Source organism: Stenella coeruleoalba (genome assembly GCF_951394435.1).
Source record: "Stenella coeruleoalba genome assembly, chromosome: 9".
Lineage (NCBI taxonomy): Eukaryota > Metazoa > Chordata > Mammalia > Artiodactyla > Delphinidae > Stenella > Stenella coeruleoalba.
The window spans coordinates 29,729,540-29,748,227 of NC_137155.1; positions in this window are offsets into that span (position 1 = coordinate 29,729,540).

Consider the following 18,688-nt stretch of genomic DNA (forward strand, 5'->3'; position numbering starts at 1 on the left):
GTGGCAACAATAATCAAGGATCCACACACTCTCCACCCATTTGTGTGTAAGTCATTTCATGCACAAAGGATGTATGACTATCTTAATGACAGGGGACATTGAATGACTGTACCTGCACTCACGCTAGATTACATCAGATTGTTTCTATGCACGCATGCACTTAAAACAGAAGTTCTTAATGTGAGTATATTGCTCTCTAAGGAAGTTATTTTTCCTGACATTGTTTAACCAATGGATGCAACAGCCTTAACTTGGGTGAAATGGTGATCAGAAGACAACGAATTGACTTAATTTAAAACTAAGTGACTAGTGGCTTCCGTGGTGGCGCAGTGGTTGAGAGTCCGCCTGCCGATGCAGGGAACACGGGTTCGTGCGCCAGTCCGGGGAGATCCCACATGCCGCGGAGCTGCTGGACCCGTGAGCCATGGCCGCTGGGCCTGCGCGTCCGGAGCCTGTGCTCCGCAACGGGAGAGGCCACAGCAGTGAGAGGCCCGCGTACCGCAAAAAAAAAAAAAAAAGGTGAAGAATGGTTGTTTCATAGTGATGAAAGTTATGTCAGTTTTTTTCTTTAAACTTTTCAGTATTTTACAAATTTCTATACTAAAAGTGTATTATTTTTACAATGGAAAAAGTGGTATTTTGTGTAAAGCGTGGAGATGGGAGTAAAGAAGAGGTTCTAGGACCCAGCTATTGTTATCCATCTTTCAGGGGACGATTGCTGTTTATTAAGGAGCAAACGGCCACATTTAGTGAAGGGCAAAATTAACTGGCTAAAACAAGTAACATGGAGAACTCCCAGTATTCCACATTTCTTCAAAAATGTCTATTTCTGAAAATTCCTTTAATGTTTTTAAAGAAAGAGAGAAAGGGGCAAGGGAGAAAGATAGAGGTAAAAACGGAGAGATAGTTCTTTAAGTGGTAAGAAAACATATTGTAGACTGAAATAACTAGCTTTGGTTTTGCCATCCACTCTGTGTAACATGGCTACATTTTATCTAATTGCTGCTTCACTATCAACATCAAAGTGTCATGGAGAAGGTCAAAGACCTAGAGGTACTTTTCCCAACTAACCACCATGTACCTTGACCTCAGGAAGGTAATAAGGAGGAAAGACCATTTAGGGACTTAATTGTCATTCCCCTGAAGAGTGGAGCTCCATGAGGGTAGGAGTCTTGTGTCTTTTTTTTTTTAATTGAAGTATAGTTGATTTACAGTGTGTTAATTTCTGCTGTACAGCAAAGTGACTCAGTTATACACATACAGACATTCTTTTTTTATATATTCTTTTCCATTATGACTTATCACAGGATATTGAATATTTTTTTTATGCCATACAGCTAGTGCCTAGTACAAAGCACAGTACAGATAGTAGGTACTCAATTTCTGTCTGTTGAATGGACTTAGAGAAATCCCCATTAACAGCATTATTTGACTTTGTTTTGTTTTGTTTTCGGTGTTTTTTTTAAAATTTTTGACCGCACTGCGCAGCATGCGGGATCCTAATTCCCCGACCAAGGATCGAACCCGTGCCCCCAGCAATGGAAGCACAGAGTCCCAACCACTGGACTGCCAGGGAAGTCCCTATTTGACATTTTAAAACATATCCAAACAAATAAAGATAGACGTAACTGGAACAACTATTCCTTTCTTGAGTCTTCTTTTCTTTACTTAAAATTTGTATTGAGCATTGTGTGGCCGGGGCTTTGCTAGATGCTGGTGATGGGAAGAGGAAGGAGCACAGAGTCCCTCAAGTTGTGTACGTGTGTTTCCAGAGGTGAAAATTGTTAGCATAATTTTAGTATACACGACAGATGCTTTGTTTTTGTTTTTTACAAACAAAACTGAACTTTGGCATTTAAAATGACCACTATCCTCTTCAAAGTAGGTACCTAAGGAGACTATGAACCAACTTCAATGATGCCTGCCAAGAAATAACATTGTTTGAACTTTGGGGGGGATTTGTCTTCAGATTCTACTCACATATGCTTTGAATGTCCTCAATAGTATCAAATATTGTCTTATGCTGATAAATTTAAGTTTTAGAAACAGGTCATTTGACACTGGACAATGTATTTATTCTTACTGCAACAGAAATTCCTCATTTTTAAAATTAGACAGTGAATGTAGAGCAGTTAGCTTAGTACCTGGATGTCTAAGTTCTGAATGTTTACTTCTGTTATTCTCATTATTAGTAGGCCAATAGGTGACTTCCTTGAGAGAAGTTTCAGCTAAAAATAAAATACGGCTATAAAGTAACGAGCCCAATTTTCTTGTATACTTAGCAAATTTGTTCTGAAGATTATTCCTAAAGGTAAATTCCTTCAATGTTCAGTGCTTATCTGGTTGAATCACTCCTAGTATATATCCATTTAATCATTCTCTTATTCTGTAGCCAAAGATTTTGCCCTCAGGCATCAGTGCAGAGGAATTCCTAACACAATAATAATGTTACCTTAAATGGTTTTTGAACTTGCAGAGTTCATAAAAAATGTCACTTCTTTTTTAGTTTTGTAATTACTTTATGATTCATTGACTTTGAACTTGCCTGATCTTAAATGAACTCTCTCCTGGGAACAAGGTCAAATCAGTTCAACAAGCTGATGTTCACTCACTTATTTTTTCAGAAAGGTTTTGTATTATTTCGAAAGACAAATCTACTTAAAATATACTTCCACATGGAAGGAGCATGGTGCTAATAGACTGACGGTAGTTGGTTAGATCTGATTCTGCAGCTATAACTTAAGTTAGGAAATGTTTCATTTTACATTTGAATGGAGAATTCACTCGTGCATCCATTCAACAATATTAATTGAGCACCTTCTGTATGTCATGTGGTATTAAATGTGCTTGGCATCCATCCAGGAACAACAACAAAATCCCTTCCCAGGTAAGACTTACATTTGGTGGAGGGGTAGACAGATCAACAAAAACATAGAAAATGAGTGATTTAGTATGTCAAAAGGTGGAAAATGCCTTGGAGGAAAACAGAGCCGAGGAAGGAGACTGTACCGGTCAGGGAAAGATTAGAATTTTAAATAGGATGACCTCATGTGACCGAGACAGGATGAAGCTGAGGAAGGTTTTCAGTGATGCAGTTAAGATCTTGGGAATCCTTGAATATTAATGCTTTTAAAATTATTTCTATAAAATAGTTTCTACTGTAGGGTAATTTTCACGCTCCAGTGTTTCTTTCTACATTCATGGATGTTTAGGCTTGTAAGAGAATTTAGAGGTCATCTTATGCAGGTCTTTTATGACAATGAGTCTCTGAAATGCTAAGGAACTGGACTGAAGTCCATATAATCAGAAAGAGGGCCATTAACAACATAGGTTTTCTGACACTGACTTTGCTGTTCTTTCTATCATACTGAAAGGGAATTTTAACGGTGAGGATTCAGACTGGCTAGTGTGGGGTACGTGTTAGTGGGACAGGTGCAATCAGACTCTAGCTGTTTTACTTCAGCTTTGTGTGAAGTTTCTCCCACTTTGATTTTATTTTTGTCCTTGACCAGTTATGTTACCGACCAGGGTTCTTGCCCTCCTTAATCAATAGAAATTGATAAGAGGCCCGTCAAGAAATTCAAGCAGGGACTTCCCTGGTGGTTCAGTGGTAAAGAATCCGCCTCTTACAAGGCAGGGGATGTGGGTTCGGTCCTTGGTCAGGGAACTAAGATCCCACATGCTGAGGGGCAACTAAGCCCACGCGCCACAACTACTGAGCTCAAGCGCGCATCAGCGAAAGAGCCCACATGCTACAAACTACAGAGCCCATGCGCCCTGGAGCCTGCGAGCCACAACTAGAGAGAGAAAAAAACTGCGCGTCACAACCAGAGAGAAGCCTGCACACCAAAACGAAGAGCCCAAGTGCACACACACACACACACACACAAAAGAAACAAAGAAATTCAGGAGGGGCTTTATTGGAGCTCACGCTGCAGCAGAGGGGAGCGAAAACAAGTAACAGCTTCCCTTGCTTGCTCGCTTGCTCCCCGAGGTGGGGGGAGTTGATTCCTTATATGGGGTGAGGGTAGGGATGGGTCCAGGGTTTGGGCCGGAGGGGTGGCTTAGGTAGTTTGCCCACCCCTTTCGTGGCACTGTGTGCAATACCCTGCTTTTGCTTCCGACCCTTCCGAAGTGGCAGCTGGGTTTTTGGTCTCTTTGTATCATGTTTTCTGTAATTTGCCCCAACTGCACGTGCACACAGTTATTTTTAGTCCCTTATAGTTTCTTTGTATTTTGTTGCTCAAGAAGATGTTTGTCCAGGTGCAAACACTGCAGCAAAGTGTCCCAGGTCCCAGGTCCCAGGTCCCAGCCTGTCTCAGATAGACTTGCCTGTTTTAATCATCATTTTTCAGGACCCAGGAGAAGGGCTATAGGTTCTAGAGTACACTCTTTTTTAAATTTGTTTATTTATTTTGTTTGCATTGGGTCTTCAATGGTGTGTGTGGGCTTTCTCTAGTTGTGTCAAGCAAGGGCTTCTCATTGTGGTGGCTTCTCTTGTTGCAGAACACGGGCTCTAGGTGTGTGGGCTTCTGTACTTGTGGCTTGTGGGCTTCAGTAGTTGTGGCTCGTGGGCTCTAGAGTGCAGGCTCAGCAGTTGTGGCACACAGGCTTAGCTGCTCCGCGGCATGTGAGATCTTCCCAGACCAGGGCTCGAACCCGTGTCCCCTGCATTGGCAGGCAGATTCTTAACCACTGAGCCATGAGGGAAGTCCCCACTCTATCTATGTGCCTTAGTACTGTCTGAAGTCCAATTATCTGGGATTCTAAAGCTGGCCGATTGAGAGTTTATTTTACTGTGCATACTTAAAAAATGCATGAAAGAAATATTGCTCATTACAAGTTGTATGTTTGTTGTAATTCATAATTAAATTATCTATTAAAATACCTTAAATGATATTAGCGTTTCTAATATTATTAGAAAATGCGGACATAATGCTAACCACACTAGTGTAAAAGAAATTGTAAAACTTGTAATTTATTGCATAACATTTCCTTAAGACACTGATGAATTCTGATTCTTATCTTTTAGTTGGTTTCCCTTGTGTTAGTCCTTCCTAGTGAGGAATTCTGTAATTCTGCCAAACATTTGACTGTATTTTCTCTGTTGCTTGACATAGCATGCCATGACCTTGTAGCTATTGTATTGCTTTTAATTGCCATCATACTGCAGTGTTCTTTTCCAGGAACTGGAAGTTTAATTTGCAATTAATATTCTGCTATCACCTCTAGCTTTGTTCCTTTTATTTTATTGATTACTATGCATTATAGTCAAATAGTGCTCACCCAAGCCAAGCATATTATCCTATTACCATCTCATCACATGTCAAAGGCGAGCCTTCTTGCTATCCTAAGTCCAGTTTTTCTCACTCTCCATCATCTTTGTTACTCTTAAAGACAGTAAATTCTAAAGATCATGCTTTAGAGTTGCTACCTGGGTGGCTCAATTCATCTCACATTGAGCCCTGAACTGATCCTGTCCCCAGATTGGCTTTTCTTTCAGCTGGGCATATGAGTACCCAGCACCACCATTTACTTCGTATCAGAAACCTGGGGAGAGGGGAGGAGTCAGCGTTGTCTCACACACACACACACACGCACACACGCACACACACACACACACACACACACACGTCTCCCTTACTTTCTATGTCAGAATTGAATCCATTTTCTTCTCAACAGTGATAATAGCCTTGTCCAAACAATTATAACCACTGTACTCTCTTACTTGGGCTACTATGAAAGCTTCCTACCTAGTTTCTCCATACCCATTCTAGAGCATTTCTAATTCACTCTCCATACAACTGCCAAAGTATCTCATAACAGTGCACATATGGGACTTCCCTGGTGGCGCAGTGGTTAAGAGTCCACCTGCCAATGCAGGGGACACGGGTTCGATCCCTGGTCTGGGAAGATCCCACATGCTGTGGAGCAACTAAGCCCGTGCGACACAACTACTGAGCCTGCCCTCTAGGACCCATGAGCCACAAGTACTGAGCCCGTGTGCCACAACTACTGAAGCCCGCATGCCTAGAGCCTGTGCTCCGCAGCAAGAGAAGCCACCGCAATGAGAAACCTGTGCACCGCAGTGAAGAGTAGACCCCGCTAGCCGCAACTGGAGAAAGACCCCGCGCAGTTGCAATTTTTGCTCGTTACAAAATGTGTCTTTCCCATTGAGATATAAGCTCTATAAGGGCAGGCCGTCTCTGCTTTGTTCTTCTGTTTCCCAGCAAATGAAGCATAGTGAGCACTCAGTAAATATTTACTGAATGAAGGAATGACTAAATTAATATCATTGCTCGTCCCCTTGCTTTTTCTCTCATTATATTGGGCACTCCTCTTTTTGAATCATCATTCCACATTTGCAGAACAAGACTGCAAGATCTTAGCTGGAAAGCATCACTACGTTCATTTGACATTCGCAGAAAGATTCCTTTAAAGATAAGGAAACTAAGACTCAATGAAGTTAAAAGATTACCATCTTTCTGAGACTATGAAGAAAATAGCACATTAATATATTTTTTAAAATGCTTAGGGCGTGTCTGAAATTCTTTGTTCTATGTAGATTTGATTCTCAGTTTTGTGTACATGTTGCAAATAAAAACCAGGACATTTTTATTTTATTTATTTATAAATAAAATAATTATTCACGAAAGAATAATTTTTGATTTATGACTCTTTGTATATAAAAATGTTACGAAGGGGGAATTTCCTGGCAGTTCAGTGGATACGACTTTTGCTGCCATGGCCTGGGTTCAATCCCTGGTGGGAGAACTAAGATCCTGCAAGCCATGTGGCGTGGCCAAAAAAAAAAAAGTAACGAAAGTATAAATTAATCATGTTTAGTTACGCATAGAGCAAATCACCTTTACCGAAGAGAAAGGTTTGGAAGTTTTTGGAGAGTGTTATATGATCAAGATTCTTGACTATATTAGAAGGAATTCCCTGCTCTCTGTCACCACATGCTATGCCCTGGTAATCTGGTGCCACAACAAATACATTATTCACAAATTTTTTAATAGCAGTGCTGCAGATGGTTCCCTCAGATTTAAGAATCCCGTAACAACAAAACTTAACAAATATTTATTGAGCAGTTGTATTGAACACACTAGGTATAAAGAGAAATGAGTTAACCCTTGCCCTCAAAAGAGCTCCTAATGTATTGGAGGAAAGCAGGTAAAAATAATGACTAATATTTACTGAGCTCTAAATCAGATGTTTTCACACTTAATCCTGACACAAGTAGGGCTATAGTTATATTTATTTTAAAGAAAAGGAAAATAAGACTCGGTGAAGTTACAAAGCTATAAAATAGCACCCAGTGGCTGGCAGGACAGAAATTTGAATCCAGGATCCCATATGGAAATTTGAACTTTAGAATCCACATTTTTAACCACTTTTCTATGATTCCTCAGGTTCAGAATGACATTAAGTGTTTAAAAAGCAGAACTGAGATTTTTCTCAGGCATCTATTGTGCTACTTAAGGACATCCTTTTTCTTTTCTTTTTTTTGAGAACCTATATATCCACATTTGATTTTTTTTCCCTAAATAAATCACATAGGTTAATGCTAAATGAAGCTATATTAGAGTTTGAGAGGATGAATATTTGAGGGGCATGTTTCGTTGTTGGAAAGGTACTTAAAATAATCTCCATCGATGTGCCAAGGAAAGCAATTCAAGTTCATGAAAACTTCAAACCAACCTGCACCAGCGATTGTTATATATTGTCAACAGTTTCTTAAAAGTAAAATCAGGCCTGTTAAAACTAGGCAGCTGGAGTGTGTTTGAATGATTTGGTAGGCAGATTTCAGAGCTAGTTTCTGAATGACATGGCTCTCAGCATAGCCTTGGGACATGGGAAGATTGGCAATTAAATCCAGAAGGGTGTTGTCATAGCCTCTATGGGTGGAGTGTGTGTGAGAAGAGTTTTTAATAATTGCTATTAGCTTGAGAGTGATGGCAGGAAACCTTAGTTTATGTGCCTGGATTGTACAATTCCATGTGTTCCCTGATGTTTCTTTTTCTCTTCCATATGGTTTATTACAGGATATTGAATATAGTTCCCTGTGCTATACAGTAGGGCCTTGTTGTTTATCTACTTCATGTATACTAGTTTGTATCTGTTAATCCCATACTCCTAACTTCTCCCTCCCGCCCCCGCCCCCCATCCCTTTCCCCTTTGGTAACTGTAAGTCTGTTTTCTATGTCTGTGGGTCTATTTCTGTTTCGTAAATAAGTTCATTTGTATCATATTTTAGATACCACATAGAAGTGATATCATATGATATTTGCCTTTCTCGTTTGATGTTTTCTTGAATGTAGACTCCGAGAGTATCTTGTGTACTGATTCTAGGATCGTGAAGAAACACCAGTCTCCTACATGATGAAATTCAAGAATTTAGAAAGGATGGATAAGAAACAAAATCCTGGAGACTTAATTCCCAGTGGATGTCAGTTTACTCAGGGTATTCTTCCTAGAGTCCTTCATCCATAATGCTGGGCTCATGGCAGGATTCATAAGCAAGTATAAAGGAGCTCGCTCTTACACTATGTGGCAGTGAGAAATTTCTACTCCAGGAATCTCAATATTATAATAAAACTTCATGAAAATTTGCCTGATCTGTTCTGATGAGGCAGTACAAACCAGGATATAAATTAAATTAGACTTTAAAAAAGAAAAATACCTCTCCTTTCTAAATAAGTCTTGTACATCAAAAGGATTTCAGGATTTATGTGGTTATTTCCTTTAAAGGAAGCAAAGGAAGTGTCTAGGGAAATGGGGATAATTGGAAGAATGAGGAAAGACATGGATGCATGTATATTAAGACCTTTTCTTTTTTTTTTTCTTCAACATTCAAATGTTCCTTAAGCCCATAATTTTCACTAATGAGTTGATGGAAGACAATGTTTTTACATAATACAGTGAAGAATATCACTGTCCCAAGCATGGTGTATAGTAAAAAGGAAAATTTCAGCCAAAAGTATAGACCTTTTCTCAAGGTATATATATATAGATAGATAGATAGATAGATAGATAGATAGATATAGATATAGATATAGATTCTCCTGGAAATTGGTCTTAGAAAAATAATCCTAAGTACAAAAAGGTTTATGACAAAACTTGATTATCATAATGTTATTTGAAGTACAAATAATACACTGGCAAATAATTATTCAACAATAGGGGAACAAAAGTAAATTATGATTTGTGACCACTTTCATATATAAGAGGACTGTGGAATAACATAGCAAGAGTTTACCATATAAATAAGGAAAAACACAGGATACAAGGTTGTTTTTACCATGTGATTACAATTGTATAATACTGCTTGCACATAATGAAAGCCCTGAATATTTGGGTAAAGAAAACGTGAGTTATTATTTCCAAAATTTAAAAATATGCATGTTCTATTATTCTGTAAGTACAGTAGCATGATGTATCTCTATAATAAGTATGACACTCTTTTCAGACTTTACTGAAAGTAAAACTTGCGCTTTTAGTTTTTGACTTCTACAAAGTTTTATCAGAATACAAGGGATTATCATTTAGAATAAAGAATTTGTATATTTTTAAAAGTCTCTATAATGTCATGTTTTCCATTTAAATATTTGCTTGTATGTTATGTGCAAGGCATTGTGCTATGCACAATGGAATAAAAGAATAAACATTTGATCTTGGCTTTAAGAAGCTCACAAGTAGTGAATAAATAAAATCTTGCCATACAATAACATTTATGTTTTATAGTTAAATTTAGTACAGGGTATACTATGGACAGCCCAGATAACAAATTTTTTTTCTGAGTTATTGAAACATAGACTAAATTTTGCACAGTATAATGGGTGATTTGTCTACTTGTAGATATCAGGTCGAGACTTATAGGGATACGTGGAAGTTATGACATTTATGTTTGGTGGAAACTCACATATCCTATGTCTATGTGCACAGTGGAGAATTACCTGCCACCAGAGGCATAGGGGCACCTTGGCCGAGGACACTCCTCCCATGAATGGGTCTCCACTCGGCACTGCCAACGCTTACTTACAAAAACAACAGGATTTTATGGCTGATCAGTCCCGACTCTTCTAGTTGATCCCATTTTTTCCCTTAGATTTATTACTACTTTTACAAATATTGACTCTGTGTCTTGCTTTCCTAGCCATATGTTTTAAGGCATTTTGGTATATTTGTATTTTGATCCATTATATATAGGTTTTGAAATTCAACTATCAGAGGGTAATCTGATTTCCAGGTTCAGTGAGAAAACTTCATCACAGCTCTTGAGAACAGACAGCAAATACTTCAAATGCAACTATTCCCAGTGAATTTTCTCTATATTTTTCTTCTCTTTCTTTTCATCTTTTACCATTTATTTCTCAGAGGTAGCTGAATTATATTAAAATGACTTTATTTTAAAAATTCTTCCTTCAGATATTAAAACCTGAATTTCTTTAATCAAAAATTGGATCTAAGAAAAGGAAGATTCCTTTTTGTTTCTTAACCTATAAAAACTTCTGTTAAATTATCCTTTGGGTTCCTCATAATATTTAATATCTTCTGTTTGCTTGCTCCCCATTTTAACCAAACTATTCTAAATGGTTTAATAACCTTTTTCTTTATGAAGTTAGTTCTCTACTTAAACCAAAAAAAAATTATATTATGATGAAAGGAAAAATCCTGCCTGATATTTATGTACTATAGCTTATGGCACGGCCCAGTTTATAGCATTTCAAAGTTCATGCATGACCTTGCATTACAAAGCATTAGATCAAATAAAAATACTCTTCAAGGTGAATGTTCATTGTGTAAGAAGAGTGTTGCAATCTAAAATAAAGCAAACTAAAATGTGCTAAAATTCACCAAGTTTAAATATAATAATTACTATTGGCTTTACCTTTTATGTTTATAACTTGTTCGTTTCCTCCTGCTACACTGTAAATTCATTAAGGAAGGAGCTCTGTCTATCCTGTCCGCTTCCATAATCCCCAAAAATCTGTGCCCAGAGTAGGGGCTTAATCTGTATGGGTTGAATTAATGAATAAATAAAGTTGGGCTGTGTCGTCCACTGAGAGTTAATGAGAGGCCTAGGAATGAAGAAGGCAAAAATGAGGAATTACTCTTAAGAAATTCCACCTGCTCTTTGCCTCTGATCTCAATTCCCTCCCACTCAAATTCCAGAGTGATCTTTCTAAAGTTGCCAGAAAAACAGATCTGACTGTGACACTTTCCTGACTAAAACCTTTCAGTGACTCTCAACTGCCTAAATAATATAGTTCAAATTCTTTTGCACACAAGGGCTTCCAAATTCTGGCTTGTGTTAACCTTTTTCAGCCTTGTCTCTTGACACCTCTGCTCCAGTCTTACTTAACCAACTGCAGTTCTGATACCCACATCCTTACTCACCACAGATTTTGTTTAGGCTGTACTCTCTGCTTATAATGTTCTTCCCTCCGAAGCCCACTCACTGAACACCTACTCAGCAAGTCCTTTCCTATCTCCAGCGCTCAAGTAAAATTACTTGTTCCCCCTTCGATGTTCTAATATGTATTGTACCAGGTTTCATTATGAGAGTGCCTATCAATGTGGTTTTTTAAATTAATTTTTATTGTAGTATAGTTGATTTACAATGTTATGTTAGTTTCTGCTGCACAGCAAAGTGAATCAGTTATACATATACAAATATCCACTCTTTTTTAGATTCTCTTCCCATGTAGGTCATTACAGAGTACTGACTAGAGTTCCCTGTGCTATACAGTAGGTTCTTTTTTTTTTTTTTTTTCCGTACGCGGGCCTCTCACTGTTGTGGCCTCTCCCGCTGCGGAGCACAGGCTCCGGACGCGCAGGCTCAGCGGCCATGGCTCACGGGCCCAGCCGCTCTGCGGCATATGGGATCCTCCCGGACCGGGGCATGAACCCGTGTTCCCTGCATCGGCAGGCGGACTCTCAACCACTGCGCCACCAGGGAAGCCCTATTGCTTTTATATAATACCTCTGACGCCTTCAGGCTCCATCATCATTCGGCTATTTATTTGCTAAGCGGTAGGAGATGATGTCAGAGAAGTGACAGTGACATATGATTCGGTCCTATAGGGCCTTTCAGTTGGAATGAGAGAGAAAACCATTGGAGGATTTAGAGCAGAGATGTAACATGATCTTATCATTCTGGCTGCTAAATTGAAATCAGACTATAGAGAGGCCACGGGAAGAAGCAGGAAGCCAGTTGGGAAGCTCTTCCAATAATCTGGGTCATCCCAGAGGAGCAGCAGTGGGAGTAATGAGAAGTGTTCAGATTCTGGGTATACTTTGAAGGTACCAACACCAAGATTGTAGACGGCCCTTAAATGTCATGATAACATAATTTGTAGATGTGTGTCATAAAGTTGCTAAAATAGGCTATTAATAAGAAGTAATCAAGGGAGGAAAGGGTAGGAGGGCATGAGGTCATACCAGAAAATCCACAGTTTATAAGTTTGAAAAGGCACATTTATCTAATTTTATATTGGAAAAAACTGATTTTTCAGTACAGATTACAGAAAGTAAAGATCTGCAAAGTCTTCTTGACTGGTGGGGATGGAGAACCCTCAGAAGATTAAGGAAGATGGCATTGAGAGAGAGTCTAGCAATTATCCTTGTTCTTAGCTTTGTTCATGAGTAAGTCCACAGTCAGTAGAAGGTGTAATTTATACCTCTTTGGCTATTGCTTCAGGTAAGTATAACATATTTAAAGGAGAGTAGATTTTTATAGTAATGGGGTAAAAGAACAAGAAGCACCTACCCTGTAAAATTATGTACCTGAGTGTTATTTATATTTTATATTAGTATCGTCTATTAGAATAATAATGCATCTTAAGTGTGATCATATTCTGGGCTGTTATTGAATTTTTTCGGTTTCTGTTTTGTGAAGACTTGGAAGGCTTGTGCAGCATCAGAATGTAGAAGAAAAGGACGAAGATCATTTGAAATACCCTATCAGACAAACCTGAAGAATGACAGAGAATTCTTTTTATGTATTTATTTTTGGCTGCATTGGGTCTTCGTTGCTGTCCATGGGTCCTCTCTAGTTGTGGCGAGCAGGGGCTACTCTTTGTTGCGGTGCCTGGGCTTCTCATGCGGTGGCTTCTCTTGTTGCAGAGCACGGGCTCTAGGCACACAGGCTTCTGTAGTTGTGCACGGGCTTAGCTGCTCCGTGGCATGTGGCATCTTCCCGGACCATGGCTTGAACTGATGTCCCCTGCATTGGCAGGTGGACTCTTAACCACTGTACCACCAGGGAAGCCTCGACAGGGAATTCGTTGTGAGAAAGAAGAAATGCCTGATAAGGAAGTATAGATATTCTGCGATTTCCCTGTTGGCAACATGGTTAAGAATCCGCCTGCCAATGCAGGGGACATGGGTTCGAGACCTGGTCCGGGAAGATCCCACATGCCGCGGAGCCTGTGTGCCACAACTACTGAGCCTGCGTGCCTAGAGCCCGTGCTCTGCAGCAAGAGAAGCCACGGCAATGAGAAGCCCACGCACCACAACAAAGAGTAGCCCCCTGCTCACTGCAACTAGAGAAAGCCTGTGCAGAGCAACAAAGACCCAAGACAGCCAAAAAATAATAATAAAATTAAAAAACAAAAAAAAGAATCACTTTGTTGTACACCTGAAACTAAGATAATATTGTAAATCAACTATACTTCAACTGAAAAAAAAAATAAAACCTGTACATATTGTTAATGAGGAATGGGTAGTGTGATGGTTGATTTTATGTCAACTTGACTGTGTATATGGTCCCCAGGTTAAACATTATTTCTGGATGCGCCTGTAAAGTATTGTGGATGAGATTAGCATTTGAAGTGGTAGACTCAATAAAATAGATTGCCCTCCTCAGGGTGGGTGGACATCATCCAGTCCACTGAGGGCTTAAATAGAACAAAAGGTGGACAAATGAGGAAGTCACCTCTTTTTTTCCCTGCGTCACTGATGAGCTGGGACTTCTCATCTCATCTTCTCCTGTTCTTGGACTGAGATTTACACCATTGCCTCCTCTAGTTCTCAGGCCTTTGGACTGGGAGTGAATTACTCCACTGGCTTTCCTGGGTCTCCAGCTTGCAGACAGCAGATTGTGGGACTTAGCCTCCATGTTTGTGAGTCAATTTCTCATAGTTAATGTCTGCACGCACACACACACACACACACACACACACACACACACACACACTATCATTTCTGTTCCTCTCAAGAGTCCTGACTAATACAGGTAGGGAATGTATATGTGTGGCAAGGTAGAGCAGAGGACAAGCCCACAGGAACAAGATATGGGCAGATTTGGGTTATATGTTCTATTTAATCCATCCCATCGATTAGAGTTCTGCCTGACCCTGCAAACTGGGAATCAAAAAATTAGTAAAATTAGATTATCTAGAGCTGAAACAGGAGGGAAGGGGGCAGGGCACAACATTTGAAATAATGACATAGCCCGAGGACATGACATAAACTGATTAGAACCAAATGGGTCCAAGATGGCAGACAAGTCAACTTCCACTAGACCTTGAGCCTCAGTATACGCTCACTGTAACACATCAGCAAGCTAAATGACACACCCACAGGCACCATGACAGTTCTAAGACTGACCATAAGGATCAAAAAGTGGACGGCGGCCCAATTCCTGGAAATCCCCGCCCCTTCCTGAAATAGCTGGAATACTCCTCCCACTCATTAGCCTATGAAATTACCCACCACTATAAAAACTGGCAGCCCCTTAACCTGGTGCCTTTCTCACATTCTGAGGTGGCCCCCCACTCTGTCTGTGGAGTGTGTTTCTCTCTAAACAAATCCACTTCTTACCTATCACTTTGTCTCTCACTGAATTCTTTCTGCAGTGAGACATCAAGAACCTGAGCTTTGGGCTTCCTTGGTGGCGCAGTGGTTAAGAATCCGCCTGCCAATGCAAGTGACGTGGGTTCGAGCCCTGGTCTGGGAAGATTCCACATACTGTGGAGCAACTAAGCACATGTGCCACAACTACTGAGCCTGTGCTCTAGAGGCCAAGAGCCAGAACTACTGAGCCTGTGTACTACAACTACTGAAACCCGCGAGCCTAGAGCCTGTGCTCCACAACAAAGAGAAGCCACCACGATGAGAAGCCTGCGCACTGCAATGAAAAGTAGCCCCTGCTCTCCGCAACTAGAGAAAGCCTGTGAGTAGCAACAAAGACCCAACACAGCCAAAAAATAAATAAATGAAAAAATATATATAAATAAATAAATTTATTAAAAAAAGAAAAAGAACCTGAGTCTCATTAAGTCCTGAAACCAGGTGTGTGATCGCAGTTGGAAGACTGTGGGTTTTGGCCAGGTTCGAGCCCCGATCTGAGTTGAGGCTGGGTTCAAGTCCTGACATGTGGGTTCAAGTCCCAATCTGAGGTGCACGGTTTCTCCACCACCTAGGAGAGTGTGTCTCACATAGTGGGCAGCTGTGATGGCTAATTTTAACCTGTCAACTTGACTGGGCTAAAGGATGCCCTGATAGCTGGTAAAACATTATTTTTAGATGTGTCTGTAAAGAGTGTCTACAGAAGAGGTTAGCATTTGAATTAGCACGCTGAGCAAAGAAGATTGCCCTCACCCATTGGGCATTATCCAATCTGCGGAGGGCTGGAATAGGACAAAAGAGAAGGAAGGCGAATTCAGTCTCTTTGCTGGAGCTGAGACATGTGAGCTTCTTCCTATAATAAATCTCCTCTTATATCTATCTTTATATATACATATATATACTATTGGTTCTGTTTCTCTGGAGAACTCTGATTAATACAGCAACTAAAAAAATATTTATTGAATGAACAAGAAAGACAAATGTTGCTTTCCCAAGCTATGGAGACCACCAGTTGATCAAAATTCCTATAAGGATTTCAATGGAAATGGTTTGGAGTGGGGAGGTCAATGCCAAATTAACAGACATTTAGCAAAATAAATCTTTTAAGGATTATATTGTTTCTTTCACCACTGCAGTGGGCAAAATCCTGAGATGGCCCTTATGATATCTGCTCCCTGGTGTCACTCCTGGGATTACATTATTGTATGTGGTATTGATGAAAAATTAATCAGTTGACCTAAGAAAGAAATGGAAAATTTTATTCCAGCCTGGAAAAAAATCTGAGGGTTTTACCCTGGGAAGTGTGTCTTAGAAAACTCTGAGAACTGTTCAGCCCTTTAGAAGTCAAGGCACGATTACACACGTTTTCTGAGACAGAGGGCTGTACATTAAATGACGTTTTATTGACAGTTTACACAACCCAGATATGAGCGTCATGATGGCCCTTTACAAGATCATGAAGGAATGTTATCTTTTAAGGAATTCTCTTACTGCTGCTAGGAGAATGTTGCTGTTTATGGTTGAGCAGGTATTTCTGCCGATGGGGAGATCTGGTCGAACGCATGATGCAGATACACAGTGCACAGTAGAAGGGACATAGGAGGCCAAAGGGCAGAGAAAATTTTTTATGTTTAAATTTTTTGGTCTCACCATAAAATGTGAATTTTATTTCACAGTGACATAAGGGATGTTGCAGATACAGTTAAGGTTACTAATCAGTTGACCTTGAGTTAGGGAGATTATCCAGTTGGGCCAAACCTAATTGCATGAGCCCTTTAAAAGCAAAGTTTTCTCCGTCTAGTGTCAGAAGAGGACATCAGAGCTTCAAAGCATGAGAGGGCTTCAGTGCCTGTTGCTGACTTGAAGATGGAGGAAGCCATATGAAAAGGACTTGAGGGACTTCCCCGGTGGTCCAGCGGTTAAGACTCCACACTTCCACTGCAGGGGACACGCGTTCCTTACCTGGTCGGGGAACTAAGATTGTGTATGCCGCGTGGCGCAGCCAAAAAAAAAAAGAAAGAAAGAAAAAGACTTGAGAGTGACCTCTAAGAGTTGACAGGAATCCCTGGCCAATAGCCAGCAAGAAAACAGGGACCTCACTCCGACAATGGCAAAGGACTGGATTCTGCCAGCAATCTGAAAGAGCTTAGAATTAGATTCTTCCCAGAGCTTCCAGATGAGCACACAGCTTAGCTGACACCTTTATATCAGCCTTATGAGACCTGAGAAGAGAACTCCGTCATATCGTGCCAAACTTCTAAACTACAGAACAGAGTTAATAAATGCACGTTTTTAAGCCAGTAATAGTGTGGTAATTTGTTACCTAACAATAGAAAACAAATATAACCACTTAAACTTTGGCTTCCAAACTCTGCCAACCGTATCTGAGCAGATATTAACCTCTTTATCAAGATGATTTATATGAAACACAATAAATTAAACATAAGCTTGGTAAATACCTGAATGATAATCACAACATTCTTCTTCTCCGTATGTTACTGAGCTCAGGTTCAGCTGCTCACCGCTCAAAAGCCAATAATTGCGGGACAAGTGTCGGTAGAAATGAAAGGTGCTTTATTCAGAAAAGCCGGCGGTCCGGGGTAGAAGGTGAACTCTTCTCCAGAGACCAACTCCGAAGATTCTGCGCAGCCATGACAATTTTTAAAGGGAAAGAGGTGTAACAATCTCAGTTAATCATTAAGGTAGGAGGTCAGATTCTTCATCATCTTTCCGTTGCATGCAGACCTGCTGACTTCTCCTGATCTCCCTTTGGACACTACCTTGCTCCTGCGGTCTGCCTGCAACTGGATTCTCTCTTGCCACTGTAGTCTGCTGGCACCCATGGGGTCTGCGTGCAAACTTACCAAGGGGAAGCAAGGAATAGACAGCTTAATTCTTCTTAATTAACTACTTAATTCTTCATTCTTACTCCTTCTAATCCAGGAAAGGAATCAACAGGTTAGGCAAGCAATTGTGTACATTCAGTAAAGCAAAAATCAGGAGCTAGGTTAAATGTTACCTAGTTACCTAATCATTTTTATGATTAAGGTTTAAGGGGAACAGAAATAGACAAACAGGCAAGGGGCAAAAGAGCTGCTTACACATATGGGCAGAGCAAGCTACAATTATTCTAATGCCCACAACGATAGATTATTATGAGCAGTAGTGTTAATCTCATTCTTTTTTTTTTTTTTTTTTTTTTTTTTTTGCGGTACGCGGGCCTCTCACCGTTGTAGCCTCTCCCGTTGCGGAGCACAGTCTCCAGACGCGCAGGCTCAGCGGCCATGGCTCACGGGCCCAGCCGCTCCGCGGCATGTGGGATCTTCCCGGAGCGGGGCACGAACCCGTGTCCCCTGTATCGGCAGGCGGGCTCTCAACCACTGCGCCACCAGGGAAGCCCTAATCTCATTCTTTTATCAGTCACTGAGTCTCTGACTCTGTTGTCCTAATCATTAACTGCTTGGGCCTGTTCCTTTGTGACTCTGAGAGGCCTGGGAGACTTCAGCTTTTCTACAAAATACAGGCAGGAGACATAGAGGGGTTTTGTACTTGGGAGTGACCATGCAGTGTACTGCTCGGTTCCACTTAACTTTAGGTTCATTGGTTGGCACAGGGAAATATACTTGGCTAGAGCTGAAGCATGCAGCTGTCCAATTTTTGAACACCAAGCAGCGATCTTAGTGGTCATAAGGTAGTATATATGTATATATATAATAATATATATAATAATATATTATATATATATATAATGAAACCGAGCAGGACCCTGTGAGGCCCTCCTGGGTACAAATCCTTTCCATGTCCTCCCCACCCCCTTTCTTGTTTGCTGAAA